This window comes from Mustelus asterias, chromosome 3 (genome assembly GCF_964213995.1).
Source record: "Mustelus asterias chromosome 3, sMusAst1.hap1.1, whole genome shotgun sequence".
Taxonomy (NCBI): Eukaryota; Metazoa; Chordata; class Chondrichthyes; order Carcharhiniformes; family Triakidae; genus Mustelus; species Mustelus asterias.
The window spans coordinates 106,888,248-106,912,094 of NC_135803.1; positions in this window are offsets into that span (position 1 = coordinate 106,888,248).

A 23,847-nucleotide genomic window follows, 5' to 3' on the forward strand; every position below is an offset into this window, starting at 1 on the left:
GAACTGCTTAATGTTAGTTGTATTAGCTGCTCCTTTACTTATGGAAGTCTCTTCACATTTCATATGTTCACAATCGGGTCAAATGGCTCCCCTCTTCGGCTTCTCCTCATTTTACCGCAACAGTTTTGTTCTGTTTGAAAAGGATATACTTGTCAATTCAATGAGTGCTTAACTGTTTTGGTACTATGATTGTAAAAGAACCAATAAAGCAAATTTTCATGAGTTTAATGAAGAAAGAGGTTAGCTTTATTATACTTAAAATGGTCTAAATAAAATAAAACCACTACGCACCTACATTTGTGCATACATACACACAGATTACAGAGTGGGGAAGGATATGTTGGTCAAATTAGAATCCATAAAAATGTTAAAAGGAATTCACCGTTTGTAGTTTTGTGACTCGACTGGTTTCAAATTGTATCTGGTGGGGTTGCTTTCACTTGGTGGCCTTTTGCTTTAAGCGTTGAGATGGTTTAAAACTGCAGATGGATGATCCAAATGTTCTTCTGGAGACACAGCTGTGGAGTCGAATTCTTTCTTTAAAATCTGTCTGCTGCCCATGGAGAGAAAGTCAAACAATAGCAGACAGGGCCCAAAAGCTTGCAAATGTTGGGTTAGAGAAAGGGAGGGAAGAAGGAGCTCTCTTGGCTACTTGTCCTCAGTTCTGCTGAGAAAGCATGTGCTTTGAACATACAAATATTTGGCGTGTCATATGATTGAGCAATAATTCAAACATGATTGTGCATTCCGATTGTAACTTGATTAGGTCAAGTCTTGGAATTTCCCCTCTTATCCAGGATCCCACCGTTCAAGAGATTTGTTTTGATGGTTTGTCTCCAGCCAGTTGAGTAGCTGGACATTGTGCTAATGAAATATGGTACATTCACATTCCTCTGAAGTTATTGTCTTTGATGGGTTTTTGCAAAGGTCTCGATCTCCATGCGGTTGGAGTGTGGAATGTGCAGTAATGCAAGTTAGGGAGCCGCCTTGGCTGTGAGTTCAAGTCATATTAGCTGGTTTTCAAGAGTCAGTTTTTAAAAGTTCAATTCAGATTTCCAGCTGATGGATTAAAAATCATTGGGTGGGGTTCTTCCAAAAAAATTCTAAGTGTCGAAGTTGCGTAAAAATTGGAGTTAATCCTGCTGTTTTTTTTCAGTGATTTTTCAAAATGAATCTCCCACACTCTGTTCACTAGCGTAAATATCATTAGAAATCTGTGTGAACTGGACAAGCTGGCAGCATAGCACTGAGCAGGCCACTGTGCATCCCCCCCCCACCCCCCAGCCACCACCGGCCCATCTCTATATCCCCACTGGCAGTCCCGATCTACTGACTTTGCCCCTACCCCATTGGCAGCCCCCACCCCCTGTCCCGATCACTGGCCTCCCTCGCTCTGTCACTGATCCAAAGTGCAGAGTGGTAGCGGGACCCCTCATCCCCACAGATCGCCTCCGCCCCCCCCCCCCCCCCCCCCGCCCCCCGGGGCCCGTGAGACCCTGTACCTGCTCTGGCCCCACCAGGATGGCATTGCTTGGTGCCTGGTGGGCAGTGCCAAGGTGACCCCTGGGCATTGCCACTTTGCCCCTTGGGCAGTGTCAGGGGCCCAGGCTGGCGCTGCCAAGCTGGCAATGCCCAGGGGGCACCCCCACCTTACCCTGACCTCCTTGGGGGCCTCACTAGCCCCCCTTCCCTCCAGCAGGGTTGAGCCGCCCGCTCCCCGTAAGTGAGGAGCTATTGTAAACCCTGCTGGAGTGAAACACTCCTGCGTGGGGGGTGGGGCGGGGGGGGGGGGGGGGCGGTGGAGGGAGACTGTAGTGGGCCCGGAGACTTCAGTTCTGGGCTCGCTAATTACATGCAAGCCTCAGTTTACATAATTTATACAGCTCCGTGCTGAAATCCGGTGGCTGGAGCCTCGCGGTGGCCATTCCACCCAGCGGGAAGTCGCTACATGGCCTCTGTTTGAGACTGCCAGCTGGGAGAATCGTCCCCATTATTTGGTATAAAGCACACCTTCCTGATGATATATGTTTTGAAGCTGAAAATTCCTTAAAGGCAGAGAACAGAGTTCAAATCTACAAACCTTCCTATTAGGGCAATCTTTTAATAATCTAAAAACAATCTTTTCATGAATTTTGTACTTGGATATTAATGACAGATGACGGAGCTCTTTCCTAATTTGGACACCAAGCATCAGCATCAATTAACTTTGCTTCTTTTGTAACGCAATTAGATTTGGGAATAACGTTTCCTCCACAGTGTGTCTTAGCGGCACTCTGATGTGTTTTCATTCCCTGCATCAGCTACCCTGGTGAATGAGATTGCCACTTTAAAGCCGACTCGGAGCAATTCCGTGATGTGGATTTTGAAACCTCTGCCCCCTTTCATGTTTTGCTTTGTTGTGTTGGCATCAAGAAGAAAGATGCCAATCATGCTGCTTCAAGGGTGGCAATTCACTGAATGCCTAAGACAGCCTTCAAGAGAACTAACATGCGAAGGCCCTATGGGAGTCTGGCATCTGCTTTGAAATCTAGATTGTGAGATAGATTTATGTAGTGCTTTCATGACCATCATCTCAAAGCACTTTACAGCCAATCAAGTACTTTGTGAAGTGTAGTCACTGCTATAATGTAGGAAATGTGGCAGCTTGTATGCGCACAGCAAGCTCCCACAAAGAGCAATGTGATAATGACTTGATCATTTTTAAAAATTGTGATTTTGATTGAGGGACAAATAATAATTGCTCAGGCTGCCAGGGATAACTCCCCTGCTCTTAAAAATAGTAAGAGTTTTAACAACACCACCAGTTTAAAGTCCAACAGGTTTATTTGGTAACAAATGCCATTAGCTTTCGGAGCGCTGCTCCTTCGTCAGATGGAGTGGATATCCGCTCTCAAACAGGGCATACAGAGACACAAAATCAAGTTACAGAATACTGATTAGAATGCGAATCTCTACAGCCAACCAGGTCTTAAGGATACAGACAATGTGAGTGGAGGGAGCATTAAGCACAGGTTAAAGAGATGTGTATTGTCTCCAGACAGGATAGCCAGTGAGATTCTGCAAGTCCAGGAGACAAGCTGTGGGGGTTACTGATAGTGTGACATAAAGCCAACATCCCGGTTTAGGCCGTCCTCATGTGTGCGGAACTTGGCTATCAGTTTCTGCTCAGCGACTCTGTGCTGTCGTGTGTCATGAAGGCCGCTTTGGAGAACGCTTACCCGAAGATCAGAGGCCGAATGCCCGTGACCGCTGAAGTGCTCCCCCACAGGAAGAGAACAGTCTTGCCTGGTGATTGTCGAGCGGTGTTCATTCATCCATTGTTGTAGCGTCTGCATGGTTTCCCCAATGTACCATGCCTCGGGACATCCTTTCCTGCAGCGTATCAGGTAGACAACATTGGCCGAGTTGCAAGAGGTACCATGTACCTGGTAGATGGTGTTCTCACGTGAGATGATGGCATCCGTGTCGATGATCCGGCAAGTCTTGCAGAGGTTGCTGTGGCAGGGTTGTGTGGTGTTGTGGTCACTGTTCTCCTGAAGGCTGGGTAGTTTGCTGCGGACAATGGTCTGTTTGAGGTTGTGCAGTTGTTTGAAGGCAAGAAGTGGGGGTGTGGGGATGGCCTTGGCGAGATGTTCGTCTTCATCAATGACATGTTGAAGGCTCCGGAGGAGATGCCGTAGCACACATGAGGACGGCCTAAACCGGGATGTTGGCTTTATGTCACACTATCAGTAACCCCACAGCTTGCCTGCTGGACTTGCAGAATCTTACTGGCTGTCCTGTCTGGAGACAATACACATCTCTTTAACCTGTGCTTAATGCTCCCTCCACTCACATTGTCTGTATCCTTAAGACCTGGTTGGCTGTAGGGATTCGCATTCTAATCAGTATTCTGTAACTTGATTTTGTGTCTCTGTATGCCCTGTTTGAGAGCAGATATCCACTCCATCTGACAAAGGAGCAGCGCTCCGAAAGCTAATGGCATTTGCTATCAAATAAACCTGTTGGACTTTAACCTGGTGTTGTTAAAACTCTTACTGTGTTTACCCCAGTCCAACGCCGGCATTTCCACATCTTAAAAATAGTGCCATCGGGCCTTTTATATTCTCTAAGCAGGCTGATATTTAATGTTGCATTTGAAAGATTGTCCCTCACTCAGTACTTCATGGAAGTGTCAGCTTTTGATCTTAGTACCTCAAAGTACAGCACGCCCTTAGTACTGCACAGGAGTGCCAGCCTTTAGACTATTGCACTCAAACCCCAGTGGGACTTCAGCCTGGAACATTTTTTTACTCATTCATGAGACATTGGCATTGCCTACTGGCCAGCATTTATTGCCCATCCCTAGTTGCCTGAGGGCAGTTGAGAGTCAACCACTTTGCTGTGGCTCTGGAGTCACATGTAGGCCAGACCGGATAAGGACGGCAGATTTCCTTCCCTAAAGGAACCAGATGGGTTTTCCCTGACAATCGACAATGGTTTCATGGTCATCAGTAGATTCTTAATTCCAGATATTTTTTACTGAATTCAAATTCCACCATCTGCCATGGCGGGATTCAAACCCGGGTCCCCAGAACATTAGCTGAGTTTCTGGATTAATAGTCTAGTGATAATACCACAAGGGCATTGCCTTCCCCTGATTGTTATTCAGACACAAGAACTAACTGAGTTATGGCTGACACCTTTCCTCCCTTCGTCACATCGAGACTATAGGGAATGCCAATGCACTTCCACCGTTTGAGTATTCAAACCAACTGGTTATCGAAACATTGTTGTCTCGGTCTCCTTGCTTGGCAGCTGCTCATTCTTAATTTATGTTTTTATTTTGTGCTATATTAGAATATGTCTGTTTTTTTCAAATGGCTCATCATTCCTGTCCCAATTCAGGTACATTATTGTTTCAGCACACAGACTGAATAATGCTAGTTTTCTGCACTAAAAATTCAATTCAGTGATGAATATATTTTCATTTTGAAAAGGACTTGGCATATCTAATATAAAAAGAATATTTCTTTCACAATCTCCTCTTGATAGGGAAGGAGTTATGATGAAGGTTGTTCATGAAAAATGCAGTCTGTCTGGCACAGAGAATGAATGATGATCCTAGTATGACTAGTCATTAAACTTGATGTGTATTTGATGGGAGCCACAATATATAAAAGTCCGGAACGGAGTCTGTAAGAGGGAGCTGACAGATCCAGCAGGTTTTCTACAGACAGCCATTTGTATAAGGTATAAAAAACATTGAAGGTGACATTTACATTAACTCCCCAGAGTGTTAATATACCCCAGTGCAATGAAAGTAGATATCAAAGTGGGTCAAGTAAGATGTTAAATTTAAACATATACACGACAGAGAGAAATGTACGTGCTCAAAAATATAATGTATGGGTGCATGTTCCTGAAGGTGTCTGTATTTTCTCCCCTTTTCTGAAGCTTCATGCAGAGCTACAGCACCACAATTCTTCTGTATCTCGCTCAGGTGCTATGCTTCTTGGTTCACTCAGGGCATTTATCAATGGGAGGCTATTAGGGGAAGGTGGAGAGAGCATCATAACTCTATAGTTTGTGTTTATCCAGTTAGACACCAAATTTTCTTCAGGGTCAGGAGTAGGAACCCTGAGATGTCTCCCCCCTACTCAGCCTGCCTGGGATACTGATTAGAAATTTCCAAACTCCATTCAAACAAGCGATTTGAACCTGGTTTCTAACCATCATGTTTCTTGTCAATTTCAGCTTCAGAATATTTCTTGTTTCATGCACAAACCAAGTCTGCAATATGATGTGAAAAGTATCAATGTCCTGTCTTTAGTATGTCTTTTTCATTGGTTGCTACAGAATGTTGCTTTAGTGGTCTATCTTCTGATTGTAGAGATGAAAGAGAAGCAGTTGCCTTCAGCTCCAGTTCTTCATGTCTTGGGGAAACACAAAAGCTGGAAGGAGAAAAGTCTCTTGCATTGAATCTCTAAAGTGGGGATTAGGCTACACTTTAACCATTGAAACCACAAAATTGAGCTCTTCAGCACCATTAGTGTTGATGCTATGGTAGCCTGGAATCCTGATAATGGCAGCCAATTCACTCTGGCCACTCCAGATGCGATCCAGCAAGTCGCATGGAAACACCATTCTTGTACAGGTACGACAGCAGGCAGATCATATGCGTGCTGGAAACATGCAGAGTGAGTAGGATGTGATGACACTAAGGGCCCTATTTTACCATTTTAATTTTCAGTGCTGGGCGGACTTGAAACTGGAAGTGTTTCAGATCTGACTTTTCAACCCGTTCTCAGGCACCCCCATACGCACTCTACCTGAAAAAATATCAGCGAGTCCGAATTGCACTGCAGAAGCCTGTGGGAGGGGCTTAACCCGGCAGCTCTGATCGGTGCCTCCAACTGTACGTGCGCAGAGAAATAATGATAAGAATGTGGCTCCCTTGCCACATCCCTCCCGGGCCAGATAATGTCTCCCCCTGACCCCCACAGGCATTCACCCCCATTGATATCAATCAGAGTGGCAGTGGACCCCCCTTCACACCCCCCCCCCAAACCAATCTCAAGCAGAGAGCCATCGGTAGCCCCCCCCCCCCCTCGTGATCTTAAGCAGAGAGCTGTTGGAGGCTCGGCACTTAACTCCTCACTAACTGGAGTGCCCGAATTGGACTTTTATGGAGCATGTCTGTTTCGCACCAATTCTGGATGGGCGAACGCGATGGTAAAGGGGGAAGTGCCGGTAAAGTTGGGCGTGCAGCCCATTAAGTCAATTTAAATGCATGCAAATGCACTTAAATGGCCGTCGTGCCTGTTTTGGGTGCGGTCCCGATCACGGCCATTTTTGGGCCTTGGTAAAGGGGGAAGCGGCGCAGAGGCGAGTGCGGATCACGCTATTCACCACATGCCTGACTTTACCTAGTTTTCGCACCTGAAAATAGGCGCAACACGATGGTAAAATCGGGCCCTAAGTTGCTAATGCTGCTTGGGTGCCTGACCTGCCATTATGGATCTCACTGATCCTTTTAATGTTCTTTGTCACTCTCAGCTGAGCATGTATTCAGCTGTATGAGGAGCCCCCCCTACTGCTATTACTTAAAGTGATCAATGTTGGATTTTCAGGGAGGTGCTTTTGCCATTCTTTCACTGCTACACCTGTGTTGTTGAAGAAACCCTCAAAAGTCTATTTCTCAGGAGGGTTATAGTTGCAGTCACTCTTGGGTCACAGAAGATCATCGCTGACTTGGAACTGCTCCCCCACCCTGACAATCAGCCTCAGGCACCCTGTGCGAGAACCTCTCCGGCTATGTCGAAGGCATCCTGAAACCCATTGTACAAAGAACCCCCAGCTTTTGTCGCACGGCATCTCCACATCAAGCAGCCTCAGAGCAGGGCAAGGACGGCACTGTTGGTTGCCAGGAAGATCACCTTGGCCTTCAATTTCTATGTCAACAGGGTTCTTCCAGGCTGGTCCCAGCGACATTTCTCACTTTGCCATACATTGTTACTTCAGGAACCTACATCAGAAAGGGGTCTTCATAATCTTCTCTTTAACTGGAGAGAAGCAGGAAGAATGGACACGTGGCTCTGTAGGTGCCACATCTCAGTGGTCAAGCAGTTGGTGTGTGACCTTGCATAGAGCATCATATTGATAAATGCATACTATTCTGGCAGCAGCTACTGTGCCTATCAGCCGTTATCAACATATCCAGGCAACCACTAATGTGTGAGCTGGAATTGATTGTTGCTTGCTCAAATAGAAAAGTGTTCTGGAGTCAGTTGCCATCCTTGCTCTTAATGAGAATGCATAACAATCCTTTTTGGTGGCTGTAGAATCCCTCATTATTTGTAATCCACTTGCAACCATGTATACCATCAGTGCCTGCCACTGAAGAGTACCAGGAAATCCCAATTAGAGCCTGCTGTGAAAAACAGCTCAAAGACCTTCACTACAATAGAAACTGACCTGCATGGTTACTTCCTTTCTCAAGCATGCTGAACAAACTCTTTGTATAAATGTCACAGATGTCTTTTGTGTAAAATCAGAGGATGTCCTCATAGCCAATTACTCCTGTATAAAACATTCTGACCTGCCAACCGGTCACATCAGATGCCCATAATTGTGAACAATGCATGGAATTATATTGTACAATTAGTAACAATAGGCAGCAGGAGTAACACCATCTTTCTCGACCTTCTACTGTCTCTAATTTGTTAGATTCCCTGTCTGACATCTGGTACTGGATGACCAGACGACTCTTCTATTCAAATATTAGGAGATCTGAAGCTATTTCCTAGAGATCCTGGCACAAAGTCTGAGAATAGGTCTTGAACTTAATGAAAGCTAACCTTGATGGTATGAGATGTGCATTGGCTAGGATAAGCTGGCAAAGGATACTTAAAGCATTGACAGTGGATAGGCAATGGCAGACATTTAAAAGAACACATGGATAAACTTTAACGTCTGTACACCCCTGCCTGGTGTAAGAGTAAATAGGAAAGTTGGCTCATCCATGGCTAACAAGGGGAATTAGGGATAGTGTGAAAGCCAAAGAGGAGGCAGATAAATTGGCCAGAAAAAGCAGACGGGAGAAATTTAAAATCCCAGCAGATGAGTACAAAGGGGAATGTAGAATATGAGAATAGGTTTGCAGAAAACATAAAAACTGACTGCAAAAGCTTTGATAGATATCTGAAGAGAAAAAGACTGGTGAAGACAAATGTGGGTCCCCTACAGTTAAAATCAGGTGAATTCGGAATGGGCAACAAAGAGATGGGCAGACCAGCTGAACAAATACTTTGGATCTGTCTTCACTAAGGAGAACACAAATAATCTTCCAGAAATACTAGGGGACAAAGGGTCTAGCATGAAGGAGGAACTGAAGGAAATCCCTATTAGTCAGGAAATTGTATTGGGGAAATTGCCTGATTAAAACCCAATAAGTCCCCAGGGCCAGATGCTCTGCATCCCAGAGTTCTCGAGGAAGTGGCCCTAGAAATAGTGGACACATTGCTGATCATTTTCCAGCATTCTATAGACCCTGGATTGGAGGGTAAATAATGTAACCCCACTTTTTAAAAAAGGAGGGAGAGAGAAAATGGGGAATTATAGACTGGTTAGCCTGACATCCGTGGTGGTGAAAATGCTGGAGTCAATTATTAAGGATGTCATAATTGAGCATTTGGAAAGTGGTAACAGGATCAGTCCAAGTCAGCATGGACTCATTAAAGGGAAATCTTGCTTAACAAATCTTCTGGAATTTTTTGAGGATGTGACCAGTGGACAAGGGTGAACCAGTGGATGTTGTGTATCTGGACTTTCAAAAAGCTTTTGACAAGGTCCCACACAAGAGATTAGTGAGCAAAATTAAAGTTCCTGGCATTGGGGGTAATGTGTTGATGTGGATAGAGAACTGGTTGGCAGAGAGTGGAAATAAACAGTTCCTTTACAGAGTGGCAGGCAGTAACTAGTGGGGTGCCACAGGGTTCAGTGCTGGGACCCCAGCTATACACAATATACATTAATGATTTTGGATGAAGGAATTGAATGCAATATTTCCAAATTTGCTGATAGCACGAAGCCTGGTGGCAGTGTGTGCTGTGAGGAGGATGCTAAAATGCTGCAGGCTGATTTGGACAGGCTGGTGAGTGGGCAAATACAATATAATGTGGATAAATGTGAGGTTATGCACTTTGGTCGCAAAAGCAGGAAGATTATTATCTGAATGGTGGCAGTTTAGGAAAAGGGGAAGTGCAATGTGGCCTGGGTGGAACAATCGCTGAAGGTTGGCATGCAGGTACAGCAGACGTTGAGGAAAGCTAATGGCATGCTGGCCTTCATAGCAGGAGGATTTGAGTGTAGGAATAAGGGTGTCTTGTTGCAGTTATACAGGGCCTTGGTGAGGCCACACCTTGAGTTTTATGTGCAGTTTTGGTCTTCTAGACTGACGAAGGACATTCTTGCTATTGAGGGAGTCCAGCAAAGGTTCACCAGACTGATTCCTAGAATGGCAGGACTGACGTATGAAAAAGGACTGGATCGGCTGGGCTTGTACTCACTGGAATTTAGAAAAATGAGAGGGGATCTTATAGAAACATAAAATCCTAATCTGACTGGACAGGCTAGATTTGGGAAGAATGTTCCCGATGTTTGGGAAGTGCCGAACGAGGGGTCACAGTCTAAGAATAAGGGGTAAGCCATTCAGGACTGAGATGAGGAAGAACCGCTTCACTCAGAGTTGAATCTGTGGAATGCTCTACCACAGAAAGCTGTTGGGGCCAGTTCATTAGACATGTTCAAGAGGGAGCTGGACATGGCCTTTATGGCTAAAGGAATCAAGGGGTATGGAGAGAAAGCGGGAGTAGGATACTGAAAGTGTATGATCAGCCATGATCATATTGAATGGTGGTGCAGGTTCGAAGGGCCGAATGGCCTACTCCTGCACCTATTTTTCATGTTTCTATGTAAACTCTGTTCCCTCGACATTGACACCAAACCACTTCCTCACAACTGTGATGCCAAACTAAACTGTTCACATTTCCACTTCCACAACATTACCTGACTCCACATTACCCACCTCAGCTCATCTGCTGCTGAAACCTTCATCCAAGCCTTTGTTACCTCTGGATTTGATGAAAAGAAAAGACTTGCATTTATATAGCACCTTTCGTGACCAACTGACTTGGCAAAGCATTTTACAGCTAGTAATGTACTTTGAAAGTTTAGTCACTAATGTAATATAGGAAATACAGCAACCAATTTGCACACATGATTGCACAAACAGCAATGTGACGATGTCCTGGTGATTTGTTTCTATGACTTTGATTGAAGGATAAATGTTGGGCAGGACACCAAGGATAATGCCCCGGCTCTTTTTCAATATAGTGCAATTAAATCTCTTTCTCTCTGTTCCTCTTTCTTGTTTCTCTCTCACTCCCTCTCTTTGTTGAGGCTTTTGATCATGTCCTAACATCTCCCGACATGGTTCAGTATCAAATTGTATGTGACAACACTCTTGTAAGATGCTTTGGGACATTGTATTCTGTTGTTGTATTGGCTGAAACTTAAATCAGATCTACAAATTATTTTTTAAACTCTTGAGGAGTTCTTGGTCGAGATAAATGGCTGCTACATGTTTCTGTTTTTATAAAACCACCTTCTCATTCAGTGGTCAACAGGAGGGTCTGAGCTCCTGGACTTCAGAAGTTATACTCTGCATATAATTTGTTCCTGAAGACTCTCAATCACTTGGCATGCAGCAATCTGGAATAGAATTTAACTGAGTGATGGAAATGAATTTTAACTACCAAAAAACAAGTGTGTTGGTGTTGGGCGTGTTATGAAAATCAAAAAAATAATCTTAAACACAACCCTAATCTGCCTCCAAACCACTTACTCCTGGTTATATCAGGGATGGAATGGGGAGGGGGAAGATTGGGTGGGGGACAACCAACTCAATCCCAGGATGTGGATTTGTCATTGGAATTTTATAATGAGGCTGTGAGCTTCAGATTTAACCTATTTAGGTTAAGTCTAAGCTATCTGAATCCAATAGCTAAAGACAAGCAAGGACTACTATGTGCAAGAAGTAAGTGGCTTTGCAGCACTGCCTGTGGGAAAGAGTTGACTAGCCTTATTAACCTATAGTCAGTGCCACGTCCAACTGGGCCAGCATTGAAGGACCCAAGATCCAGAGCCCTTTCCACCACCCACTCCTGCTACCACTAGCCAAGCTACAGGCTCCCTATTGGCTAATGCACTAATCCTTCCTCAGAGCATTCCCACCTGACAGAGAGCCAAACTTGTCAATTAAGCTGCCTTCAGGGGAAATGTTAGGGGGAAATTTTTCACAGAGGGTGGTGGGCGAGTGGAATCGGCTGCCGTCAGTGGTGGTGGAGGCAAACTCAATAGGGACTTTTAAGAGACTCCTGGATGGCTACATGGGACTTAATAGGATGGAGGGTTATAGGTAGGCCTAGAAGGTAGGGATATGTTCGGCACAACTTGTGGGGCCGAAGGGCCTGTTTGTGCTGTAGTTTTTCCATGTTTCTATGTTTCTGGGTGGCAAACGTATTGGGAGAAGAAGTTTTAAAAATGGCCATATTTGGTCTTCTGGGCATGGACCTGTTGTAAAGTGAAAGGTGGGTAAATGTACCCTGACTAACCTTGACCAGTTTGCAGTCACCCTTTTGAACCCAGGTGTGTTACAAGTGAGATAGACAAAGGCGACAAGAAACATAGAAACTAGAAGCAGAATTAGGCCATTTGGCCTTTAAGCCTGCTCCACCATTCATTTTGATCATGGCTGATCATCAAAATCCTGATCCCTTCCTTTCCCCCCAATATCCCTTGATCCCCAAGAGCTATATCTAATTTTTTCTTGATATCACAACATTTTCACTTCAACTGCACTCTGGTAGTGAATTCAACACATTCACCACCCTCTGGGTGAAGAAATTTATTTTCACCTTAGCTCTAAAAAGTTTACCCCTTATCTGCAAGCTATGACCCCTTGTTCTGGACTCCTCACCATTAGGAACATTCTTTCTGAATCTACCCTGCCTAACCTGCTTAGAATTTTATAAGTTTCTCTGAGATCCTCCCTCTCTCTCTTAACTCCAGTGAATGTAATCCTAACCAACTTAGTCTCTCCTCATATGACAGATCTGCCATCCCAGGAATCAGCCTGGTAAACCTTTGCTGTACTCCCTCCATAGCATGGACATCCTTCTTCAGATAAAGACAGCAAAACTGCACACAATACTCCAGATGTGGCCTAACCAATGCCCTACAAATTGCAGCAAAACATCCCTATACTCAAATCCTCTCGCTATGAAGGTCAACATACCATTTGCCTTATTTACTGCCTGCTGTACTTGCACACTCACTTGCAGCGACTGATGCACAAGGACACAAAGATCTCACTGAGTACCCACCTCTCTCAATTTACACCCATTCAAGTAATAATCTGTCTTCCTATCATTGCTACCCAAAGTGGATTTATCCACATTATACTGCATCTGCCATGCAAATGCCCACACACTCAGCCTGTCCAAATCACGCTGAAGCATCTTTGCGTCCTCCTCACAGCTCACCCTCCCACCCAACTTTGTATCATCTGCAAATTTGGAGATAATACATTCAGTTCCCTCCTCCAAATCATTAAGATATAATGTAAACAGTTGGGGTCCTAGCACAGATTCCTGCAGAACCCAACTCGTCACTTTCTGCCAATCAGGAAAAGGCCCATTTATGCCAACTCTTTGCTTCCTATCTGCTAATCAGCTTTCTATCCATCTCAAGACATTACCTGCAATCTGATGTGCTTTAACTTTACATAGTAGTCTATTATGTGAGATCTTGTCGAAAGCCTTCTAAAAGTCTAAATAAACCACATCCACTGGTTCTTCTTGGTCAACTAGTTACGTTCTCAAAGAATTCCAATAGACTTCCCCTTTGTAAATCCATGCTGACTTTGTCTGATTATACCACTGCCTTCCAAATACTGAGTTATGAAATCCTTGATAATGGACTCTAGCAGCTTCCCCAATGCTAATGTTGAGTTCACTTGTCTATAGTTCCCTGTTTTCTCTCTATCTTCCTTTTTGAATAGCGGGCTTACATTCGCTGCCCTCCAATCTGTAGAAACCAGCCAAAGTCCAAAGAATTTTGAAAAATGACCACAAATGGATCTACTATTTCCAGGGCTACTTCGTTAAGTACTCTGGGATGAAGATTATCAGGACCTGGAGATTTATCCACCTTCAATCCCAACCATTTCTCTATGAATGCTGATTTCCTTCAGCTCCGCACTAAAACTTGTTTCTCTCAGAACTTCTGGTACATTATGAAGACTGAAGCAAAGTACAAATTCAATTCCTTGGCCATTTCTTTATTTCCACATTATGAATTCTCCTGTTTCTGACTGTAAGGGGCCCATATTTGTTTTGTCAATCTTTTTCTCTTTACATATGTGATGACTTCAGCCAGGCTAATGAGGTTGGCTTGCTAGAGTATGAACTACCAGATGAGTCCTCCTCTACGGAGGGATTTCCCCCAATTATCTTGGGGACCTGGGGTGGAGGGTGTTGCATGCAGCAGTGGGTTTTTTCAGTTCACGGGCTCCCAAGACTGCCCCTTCTGTGTCCTTGTGGAGTCCGTGGACCATGTCTATGTTCTGTGTTTTAGATTGCACTCCCTTTTTGGTTTTTTCAAGCACCTTTTACTGATGTTTTGTTTGCACTTCAGTCCCACGCTCCTAATCTATGGGCACCTAGTGTGGAGAGGGGCGGGTTGGGAGGGCGACCTCCTCGTGAACCTGCTCCTGGGCCTGGTGAGACACGCCATCAAAAGAGATACCCGATGAGTCCTAATTGATGGTTAAATCAGGGAGTCTCATGCTCCCTATTTAAAGCAGGTGTGTCAGACTCCCAAGCTGCATTCAGCAGGGAGCAACTGGACAGCTGGCTGTGTACCGATGTATAGTGGAAATAAAGTAACTTGGTGACAGGACTTTCACCTCTGTGGAGTTATTACAGTAGCCACTGATAGCGTCAGTCTGGATCCAGCGTTGGGCATTATTGCTGGCGGCATATCAGTATCGATTGGAGCACTAACCAGGGACTCGAGTGGCAAATGCCGATGCCTTAAACCGACTACCATTACCGGACATTCCACCATTGGTACCCAGAATGGAGGAGACTGTGATGATAAACTTTATGGATACCCTCCTGGTGGATGCACACAATATACGCCAGTGGATGCAGAACGACCCTGTATTGGCGAAGGTAAAGCAACTGGTGCTAGCAGGGCAGCTGGAAAGATCGGTCAATCCACAGTTCCACCCACACTGGAGCAGGAGGGAGCAAATCATGGTGGAAGACGGGATACTGCTGTGGGGAGCACGGATCATCGTCCCAAGGCAGGACCATCGGGACATACTGGCCGATCTACACCATGGGCACCCTGGAGTATCAAAAATGAAGATGCTGGCCAGGAGCTACGTCTGGTGGCCTGGTCTGGACGCAGACATAGCGAAACTGGTAGGACAGTGCCAGAAGTGCCAACAGGGACAGAAGGCATCACCAGCAACCCCGCTGCACCCGTGGGAATGGCCAGGGAGACCATGGTCGCGACTCCATGGCGATTTTGCAGGACCATTTATGGAGTCCATGTTTCTGGTGATAATAGATGCCCATTCCAAGTGGATAGACGTCTATAAACTAAATTCGGCAAACATGGCGGCAACCGTTCAGAAACTGCGCACCTCGTTCGCAACACACGGGATCCCAGAGGTATTAGTTTCCGATAATGGTTCAGTGTTCAACAGCCTAGAGTTCACAAAATTTATGAAATCAAATGGGATCTGACACATCAAGATGGCACCTTATCACCCAGCATCAAATGGGCTAGTGGAGAGAGCAGTCCAGACGCTAAAGGCCGGGTTGAAAAAACAGCCAGCGGCCTCATTAGAGATGAAACTCTCAAGATGGCTATTTGACTATAGGACCACTCCACACGCCACCATGGGAACTGTGCCAGCAGAGTTACTGATGGGCAGATGGCCCCGCACCAGACTGAGCCTGTTGCCAAATCTGGGAGGAAAGGTGGAAAGAAACCAGGAAGCCCAATGCAGGGGCCATAGCAACACTCGCCGAGAGAGGCACTTTGAAGCAGGAGAGTACGTTTGGGTCAGAAATTATGCAAATTGACCTGCCTGGGTAACCGCAACAGTTGAGTCCAGGACCGGACCAGTATCCTACCGAGTACGCGTAGACGAGGCAATGGTAAGGAAACTCCTGGGCCAGGTCCGGGCCTCAAGCTCTCCACCCGTTCCGGAGCAGAGTCCATCCCGCAGCCCTAGGAATGAGCAGAGTCCCCCTCGACAAGCCAGTACCACCTCCCCTGCACCCTTGATGTGGTCCTCAGAGTCTGAAATGGACACGGGATGAAGCTGTAGCAATTCCCCTACCACCTGAAGTGGACGAGGAACCAGACCTCTGGCGTTCGTGGCAGAAGAGACGGGCGCTCAACCATTACACACCGCCGACATCAGAGGCCTATTTGGAGGATCCTGATCCGGCGCTCAAGTGGAGGAAAAGACCCCTGAGGGAAGCAAACCGAGGGGATTCCTCGGACTTTGGTGGAGGAGTGTGATGACTTCAGCCAGGCTAATGAGGTTGGCTTGCTAGAGTATGAACTATCTGAGTCCTAATTGATGGTTAAATCGGGGAGCAACGTGCAGGTGAGTCAGACTCCCAGCCTGCATTTGGCAGGGAGCAACTGGAGCGCTGGCTGTGTACAGATGTATGGTGTAAATAAAGTAACTTGGTGACGGGACGTTTGCCTCCGTGGAGTTATTACAATACTTACAGAAACTTATACAGTCGTTTTTTTTTAATGTTCCCCACTAGCTTACTTTCTTATTCCCTTCTTAATCAATCCCTTCGTCCTCTTTTTTGCTGAATTTTAAACTGCTCCCAATTCTCAGGCAAGATTTCCTTGAATCTGATACTATCTTTAATTTCCCTTGTAATCCATGGTTTGGCCACAATTTCCTTACCACTCTTGCGCCAAACAGGAATAAATATCTTCTGGAATTCATCTATGCATTCTTTAAATGTCTGACATTGCCTGTCCACTGTATTTCCTTCCAGTAATATTTCCCAGTACATCATGGTCAATTCATGCCTCATACCATCATAGTTCTATTGAGATTTAGGACCCTGCTCTCAGAGCCAACTACATCACTATCCACCTTGACAAAGAATTCTACCATATTATAGTCACCAATCCCCAAGGATTCTCTCACAACTAAATTGCCAACTCATCCTTTCTCATTGCACAACACCAGTCCAAGATGGCCTGTTCCCTTCTTGGTTCTTCAAGTATTGCTCCAGAAAACCATCCCATATGCATATTAGAAATTCCTCCTCTATTGTACTGTGACTAATTTGACTCTCCCAATCTATATGCAGATAAAAGTCGCCCATAATCACAATGTTCCTTTAACATATGCATTTCTGATTTCCTGTCTAATGCTTTTCCCAGCATTACCACTAGAGTTTGGTGGTCTGTATACTACTCCCACGAATGTATTTTGCCTCTTGTTGTTTCTTAACTGAACCCATACAGATTCCACATCATCTATGCTAATATATTTCCTCAATACCGTATTAATATAATCTTTAATCAACAATGCACTCCACCACCTTTTCCTTTCTGTCTGTCCTTCCTAAACACTGAATAGCCCTCAATGTTTATTTCCTATACTTGGTCACCTTAGAGCCATGTCTCCATAATGCCAACTATATCATGCCCCTTACATCTATCTGTGCAACTAATGCATCCATTTGGTTTTGAATGCTCCAAGCATTTAGGTACAAAACCTTAAGGTGAGCACTTTTAACATTTCTTTTCCCTTTCCTATTTTTTTACTCGGTCCTTATCTGACTCTGGCCCTTGATTTTTCTGCCCATCACTTTCCTTATTCTCCTTACTGTCTTTTCCTCTTGTTCTTAATTCCCCCTGCTCTGAATCTTGCAAAAGTTCCCATCCGCCTGCCATATTAGTTTAAACCTTCCCCAATCACTCGAGCAAACACCTGTCCAGTTTGTACAGGTCCCACCTCCCTCAAGAATCTGAAACTCTCCCCTTCACACTAGCTTTTCAGCCACATATTTATCCTATGTACCTTGCTGTTTCTACTCTAGAGTCAGGTGAAGGTCCAACACAACTTTATTGAACACTTTGTCAAGAAAAAACAATATGCATTCTCTTTAGTAAACAGTCTTAATTCTCTAATTAAACAGTCTCAAATCTACAATAGCTATTTACTTCTAACATGCATTTCCAAGGATTCGCTACATCCTATCCACAGGTGCCTATCACGATATTTGAACTGATTGAAAAGACTGGTAATATCCATTTAAGGGTGGGACAGGCTGTTCCTTGGTTTTTTGAGCATTGGCTGATGTTTCAGGGTCTGCAGTGGTCAATTTGGCCTCCCTCTCTCATCCAGGGTTGGTTCTAGTCTTTGGGTGGTCTCACCGGGGTGATCCTCTGGGCCTGGTCAGTCTGATGAAGCTCGCCATGAAGTACAAGGAGCTGGACATGCTGTGCTGCTCAGCTGCCAGTCAGAAGTGCTCTCTGGAGATGCTGTTGAAGAAAATGCAAAAAAACAGAGAGAGAGAGAGAGAGAGCTAGAGCTTCAAGTCGCTCTCCATGTGCTTTTCCAAGATTCTGCAGCCTGTGCTCAATCCTTGTCATATTATGCCTCTGGCCTACTGAGCTAGATGCCACCAAGCCTGTGTAGCATTCTTCTAACAAAGCAGGTTCACTGGTTTATTCGGTTTATTCCGAAACTATGTAGCCATTAGTGCCCTGGCCAGGCAGTTCCAGGCCTGTCTGATTTCGACAGGAAATTGATTGTCCAAGGCCTGGCTGCATGAATACTTTCTGTTCCAGCTCTGTAGTTTGCAAATTGCAGAGTCCAGCAAGGTTGAGACTTGGCTTCCACATTAAGTTTTATGAAAAAAAAACAATATTTCTGTAACAATCCTGGAGGTCATAGGTCACCTGACTACAGACCAAATCTCCCCCTTTCATCCCTGCTCACAAAGCCCATTCCAGTCAAGATCAGGGCATTTAGCTCTGCTAATTAACTTCAACTCACACCAAGATTTGTGGACCAACAACTACTCTGCTTATTCACAGTCAAACAGAGATATCAGACATTAATCTTAAAAGTACTTTGTAAAACATGACTAAAATGTTTTTGGCTCTCTTCCTCTTTGTGGTAACTTGATTTGATTTATTATTGTCACATGTATTAACATAGTGAAAAGTATTGTTTCTTGCGTGCAATACAGACAAAGCATACCGTTCATAAAGAAGGAAATGAGAAAGTGCAGAATGCAGTGTTAAGTCATTGCTAAGGTGTAGAGAAAAATCAACTTAATGCAAGATAGGCCCATTCAAAAGTCTGACAGCAGCAGGGAAGAAACTGTTCTTGAGTCGGTTGGTACGTGACCTCAGACTTTTGTATCTTTTTCCTGATGGAAGAGAGAATGTCCGGGATGCGTGGGGTCCTTAATTATGCTGGCTGCTTTGCCAAGGCAGCGGGAAGTATAGACGGAGTCAATGGATGGGAGGTTGGTTTGCGTGATGGATTGGGCTACATTCACGACCTTTTGTAGTTCCTTGCGGTCTTGGGCAGAGCAGGAGCCATACCAAGCTGTGAAAGAACCAGAAAGAATGCTTTCTATGGTGCATCTGTAAAAGTTGGTGAGAGTCGTAGCTGACATGCCAAATTTCCTTAGTCTTCTGAGAAAGCAGAGGCATTGGTGGGTTTTCTTAACTAGTGTCGGCATGGGGGGACCAGGACAGGTTATTGGTGATCTGGATACCTAAAAACTTGAACCTCGCGACCCTTTCTACTTTGTTCTCCTTTACGCTTCCTGAAGTTGATGACAATCTCCTTCATTTTGTTGACATTGAAGGAGAGATTATTGTTGCTGCACCAGTTCACTAGATTCTCTATCTCATTCTTGTACTCTTGTACTCGTCATTGTTTGAGATCCGACTCACTACAGTGGTGTCATCAGCAAACTTCAAAATCGAATTGGAGGGGTATTTGGCCACACAGTCATAGGTGTATAAGGAATATAGTAGGGGGCCGAGAACAGAGCCTTGTGGGGCACCGGTGTTGAGGATGATCGTGGAGGAGCTGTTGTTGCCTATCCTTACTGATTTGTGGTTTGTGAGTTAGGAAGATCAGGGTCCAGTCGCAGAGGGAGGTGCCAAGGACCAAGCCACAGAGTTTGGAGATGGGTTTCGTGGGAATAGTTGTGTTGAAGGCTGAACTGTAGTCAATAAATAGGAGTCTGACACATGTGTCCTTGTTATCTAGGTGTTCCAGGGTTGAGTGCAGGGCCAGGGAAATGGCGTCCACTGTGGACCTGTTGCGGCGGTAGGCAAACTGTAGTGGATCCAGGTAGTCCGGGAGGCTGGAATTGATTCGTGCCATGGCTAGCCTTTTGAAAGCACTTCATAATGATGGATGTCAGAGCCACTGGCCGATAGTCATTATGCATGCTGCTTGGTTTTTCTTAGGTACCGGGATGATAGTCATCTTCTTGAAGCAGATAGGGACCTCAGATCGTTGTAAAGAGAGGTTGAAGATGTCTGCGAATATTCCCGCCAGCTGATCTGCACAGGATCTGAATGCTCGTCTGGGTACCCCATCCGGGCCACTCACTTTCCATGGGTTGACCTTCGAGAAAACTGCTCTGACACCTGCAATGATGACCTCAGATACAGGTTCATCCAGAGCTTCCAGGATGGAGGGCATTCTCTCACTGACCTCTTGCTCAAAATGGGCGTAAAATGCATTGAGCTCATCAGGGAGGGGTGCACAGGAGCCGGTGATTTTACATGCCTTCAGCTTGTAGCCTGTTATGTCTTGCAGACCTTGCCATAGTCGACAGGGATTGGTATGGCTAGCCTGGGACTCTAGCTTGGTCCGGTCATATCCTTTGGCATCTTTGATGGATCTCCTTGGGTTGTATCTGGCTTTCTTGTATACTAAGAAGTCTCACAACACCAGGTTAAAGTCCAACAGGTTTATTTGGTAGCAAATACCATAAGCTTTCGGAGCGCTGCTCCTTCGTCAGATGGAGTGGAAATGTGCTCTCAAACAGGGCACAGACACAAAATCAAGTTACAGAATACTGATTAGAATGCGAATCCCTAAAGCCAGCCAGGTCTTAAAGGTACAGACAATGTGGGTGGAGAGAGCATTAAACACAGGTTAAAGAGATGTGTATTGTCTCCAGACAGAACAGCTAGTGAGATTCTGCAAGCCCAGGAGGTAAGCTGTGGGGGTTACTGATAATGTGACATAAATCCAACATCCCGGTTTAGGCCGTCCTCATGTGTGCGGAACTTGGTATAGGTCTTTCTTGTATAGGTCAGTGTTGCCTGACTTGAACGCCTCAGACCTGGGCTTCAGCAAGCAGTGGATATCCCTGTTCATCCATGGTTTCCGGTTGGGGAACACACAGATTTGCTTCTTTGGCACGCAGTCTTCTACACACTTACTAATGAAGTCAGTTACTGTAGTGGCACTATCGTTCAGGCTGGTCGCAGAGTTTTTAAATACTGACCAGTCTACTGACTCCAAGCAGCCCCGTAGGACATCATCCGATTCCTCAGACCAACAGTGCATGACTCTCTTTGATGGATTCTCCCACTTCAGTTTTTGCTTGTAAGCTGGGAGCAGGAGCATAGCCTTGTGGTCTGATTTGCCGAAGTGTGGGCAGGCAATAGAGTGGTAGACATGTTTGATATTTGTGTAGCAGTGGTCTAGGACGTTTGGGCCTCTGGTGGAACAGGAGTTGGTGGCAACTTGGTAGTACGCTCTTGAGCTTGGCCTGATTGAAGCCCCGGCCACGATGAACAAGGCCTCGGGATGTTTCGTCTTAAGGTTATTCGTAGTGGTGTATATTTTGTCCAGCATGATCTTCACGTCTGCATGGGATGTAAACTGCCATTAGGATAACGGAGGTGAACTCCCGCGGAAGGTAGTCGGGGTGGCGTTTTAGCATCAGGTATTCTAGGTCTGGGGAGCAGAAAATTTCCATTGTTGCTACGTCTAGGCACTATGAGGTGTTGATTAGGAAGCAGACCCCACCTCCTAGCCTTGCCTGAGGCCGCTGTGCGGTCCATTCAGTGGATTGAGAAGCCCTCTGGTTGGAGGGCACTGTCCAGTGAAGCAGGAGTGAGCCACGTCTCCATGAAACAGAGTACACAGCAGCAGTCCCTCAGTTCTCTTTGGAAAGTGTGTCCACCTCTAAGTTTGTCTAGCTTGTTTTCTAGAGATTGGACATTTGCAAACAGTAAGCTGGGGAGGGGGGCCTTGGGACCCTGTTGTTTCACTCTCGCCTGCACGTTTTCCACACTTCCTGGAGTGTCTGCTTCTTTCTGGGCCTGAGAAACAGTGAGAGTGGTTTGCGGTGTTAAGGGTATGGTTGTGTCCAATGAGGTTCTTCACTCTGGTCGGTGTGTGGATGGAGGATTTGTTGCCTTGCTTGCAGTTCTTGCATCGGCAGATGGATCTGCGCGGTAGGGCAAACTTCTTTGCTTTGAATGGAAATAAACATGTCTTTACTTTTGAAATGCCAATTCCTATTTGCTGGCATAATTGATTCCTTTTGTTCTAGCGTGTTATAAAAATTACTGTCACATCATATTTTACCAACCTTATTGATTTTTTTGAGAAGGCAACAGAGGGAGCAGACAATGGCAATGCAGTGGATGTGAATACTGGGTCTTCAATAGGCCTTTAACAAGCCGTGACATAATAGGCTAATGAATAAAGTCAGAGAATGCTGGGTCAAAGGACAAGCTGTAGAATAGATTCCAGCAGGATTCTAGACAGAAAAGCAGAGAGTGGGAGTAAAGAGTAGTTGTGGCAAAAGGTAGAACGAGTGTCCCACAAGGATTGTTCCTGGAATCACCATTGTTCACAATTTACATTAATAACTTGGACATTGAAATTATCAGCAGAATTTCTCAATTTGTGAATGACCCCAAATTTTGTGGGCTAAAAGACGGGAGCTAAAAGATGGGGGATAAAAGAGGGGAGGTAAAAGAGGGGGAAGGGGTTAAAAGGAGGATGAAAGGGGGGTAAAAGGGGGGGCAATGATCAGTACTGAGGAGGGCTACAACAAACACTGGCACATTAATAAATTTGGAAAATGGGCAAATAGCTGAGGTGATAGGAAGACTGGGGAGGTCACATGTTCCTGGGAAGGTACGAGTCCTTTTGGGGTAACGGAACAAAATAATCTGGGAGTACAGATACACCAATTGCTAAAGGTTGTGCCACAGGTTAGCAAGGCCATAAAAAAAGCGCTAGGTTTTATTTTTAGAGGGATAGAATTGAAAAGTAGGGAGGTTATACCAAATTTATATTGAGTCTTGGTTAGACTATACTTAAGATCATTGCAAGCAGTTTTGGTTGCTATATTAGGCAAAAGATATAGAGGCTGAAAGGAGGGTGCGGAAACAGTTTTCAAGGATAATACCAGAAAAGCCTGGGTATACATATCAGGAAAGATTGACAGACTGAATCTATTTCGTGAAGAAAGAAGATGGAGGCATCATCGAGGTCTTAAAAATTATGGAAGATTTTGATGGAGTGGATACAGAATGTTGCCTCTCATGGGGGAAGAGCATAACTAGAGGCCATTAATACAACACCAAGAAATCCAGTTGGGAATTCGGAAGAAACTTCTTGACCCAAAGAATGATGATAATATGGAACTCACTACCACAGGTAAAAAGAGATGCATTTATGGGACAGTTAGACAAGCATATGAGAGAGAAGGAAATAGAGAATTATGCTGATAGATTTAAATGTAGAAAGATGGGAGGAACCTTGAGTGGAGCATTAACACCAGCAAGGACTGGTTGGGTCAAATGTCTTGATTTTATGCTGTGTAACCAATGTAATATTGCGCCTTATCCTTCAAGTGGGGTTGCATCATTGGAATCTTAAAGAACTTCAGAACTGATTATAGTCTTTTGAATATTTTAAAGTCAAGTTTGAGTAAATTTAATATTACATTCATCTACATAACAAAGAGAATCTCTTTATAATCATGGTGTAGAATTTCTACCCATTGGAAACTGGGAGTGTTTGGACCTAATCCTTCTCTTGCCATTTCTGAATTTAGCCTGCAGTGTTCAGCAGGCAGAGAAGATACTCACTCAAAGCTGGGGAGACTTATGAATTTGTACAAATCGATGTTCTATTACACCAGAAGGAGCCTGATTGCACTCTACCACTAGGAA